The sequence below is a fragment of the Molothrus aeneus genome, chromosome 1, assembly GCF_037042795.1.
Source record: "Molothrus aeneus isolate 106 chromosome 1, BPBGC_Maene_1.0, whole genome shotgun sequence".
Classification (NCBI taxonomy): Eukaryota; Metazoa; Chordata; class Aves; order Passeriformes; family Icteridae; genus Molothrus; species Molothrus aeneus.
In genome coordinates, this window is record NC_089646.1 from 141,846,510 (window position 1) to 141,848,616 (window position 2,107).

Below are 2,107 nucleotides of genomic sequence, written 5' to 3' on the forward strand. Positions count from 1 at the left end.
TTTTGCTTAGCCTGAATGTGGAAGGTGCAACTCTTCTGCTCTTCAATAAAACAAGCATGCAGTTGGAAAAGATAAATACTACTTAAACCTGGGTTAATCAATAACTTCAGACATTATTTAAATTCTAGTCATTGCAAGGTGGGGTGTATTCATCATTACATGGTGGCTTTATTATCCCTCCTATCTAATATCACATCCTGTTGTGTCATGGAGCTGACTGCTTTCTCTAAGGAAAATCAGGATTTCACATGTAAGCCTCAATATTATACATACTGATTGATCTAATTGTTATTACAATGATTTAAAACATAAAAATTTTCTAGCACCCAACATGAACTTTCCAAACAGAGAGAAAGATGCCTCCTTTGAAGGGTTTATATCAGATCTTATGGAATTTAATAGTGTTCAATATGCCACTGAGCACCCTCAGCTCCTACGAAACATTTTGAACAGAATCTCACTGCTTTAATTTGGTTTATGTGATCAGGTTTTGGTAGTCAGGGGATTTCAGGAGTGTCCTTTGTGAAAAGAGACCAGGGGTTGCCCCATGCTGGACAGAGCCAGGGCCAGCTGACTCTAAAATGAACCTTCCCCAGACCAACATTGAGCCCCACCAATGATGCTGGTGGTGCCTCTGTGATATTTAACAAATGGCAAAAATTACTGGGCAGAAGCTGTGAGAGTGGAATGAGAAAACTGAGAAGGAAACAGCCCTGCAGACACCCAGGTGAGAGGAGAAGGAGGAGCAGGAGGTGCTCCAGGTGCTCTTGCAGAGATTCCCCTGCAGCCCGTGGTGCAGCCCATGGTGAGGCAGCTGTGCCCCTGAGAGCACGGAGGTCATGGAGGAGCAGAGATGCTCCTGCAGCCCATGGAGGTCATGGAGGAGCAGAGATGCTCCTGCAGCCTGTGGAGGTCATGGAGGAGCAGAGATGCTCCTGCAGCCTGTGGAGGTCCATGGAGGAGCAGAGATGCTCCTGCAGCCCATGGAGGTCATGGAGGAGCAGAGATGCTCCTGCAGCCTGTGGAGGTCCATGGAGGAGCAGAGATGCTCCTGCAGCCTGTGGAGGTCATGGAGGAGCAGAGATGCTCCTGCAGCCCATGGAGGTCCATGGGGGAGCAGAGATGCTCCTGCAGCCTGTGGAGGTCATGGAGGAGCAGAGATGCTCCTGCAGCCCATGGAGGTCATGGAGGAGCAGAGATGCTCCTGCAGCCCATGGAGGTCCATGGGGGAGCAGAGATGCTCCTGCAGCCCATGGAGGTCCATGGAGGAGCAGAGATGCTCCTGCAGCCTGTGGAGGTCATGGAGGAGCAGAGATGCTCCTGCAGCCCATGGAGGTCATGGAGGAGCAGAGATGCTCCTGCAGCCCATGGAGGTCCACGGGGGAGCAGAGATGCTCCTGCAGCCCATGGAGGTCCATGGGGGAGCAGAGATGCTCCTGCAGCCTGTGGAGGTCATGGAGGAGCAGAGATGCTCCTGCAGCCTGTGGAGGTCCATGGGGGAGCAGAGATGCTCCTGCAGCCCATGGAGGTCCATGGGGGAGCAGAGATGCTCCTGCAGCCCGTGGGGGACCCCACATGGGAGCAGGTGGATGTGCCCTGGAGGAAGCTGCAGTTAGGGAGCTGGAGCAGGCTCCTGGCAGGAATGACAGCCTGTGGAGTGGAGCCCATGCAGACACAGGTTTCCTGCAGGACCTGAGATCCTGAGGAGGAAGGAGCAGCAGAGACAAAGGATTATGGACTGACTGAAACCACCACTGCTCATTCCCTGCACCACTCAGGGAAAGGAGTTCACCAGCGGGGAGTGAAGGAGTGAGGTTGAGCCTAAGAAGAAGGGTGGGGTCAAGAAGATGTTTTTAGTTTTGTGTTTGCTTCTCACTATCCTACTCTATTTTAGATTGGCAATAAAGTAAACTAATTTCCCAAAGTTAAGCCTGTTTTGCCCATGACAGTAATTGGTGGATATGCCACTGTCTTCATCTCAGCCCACGAGCTTTTTTTGCCCTATTCTTTCCCCTTGTTCTTTTGAGATGGGGAGTGGGAGGGTAGCTTGGTGAACCTCTGACAGCTAGCCAAGGTCATCCTTTATACCTTAGGCAAGATACCCAGA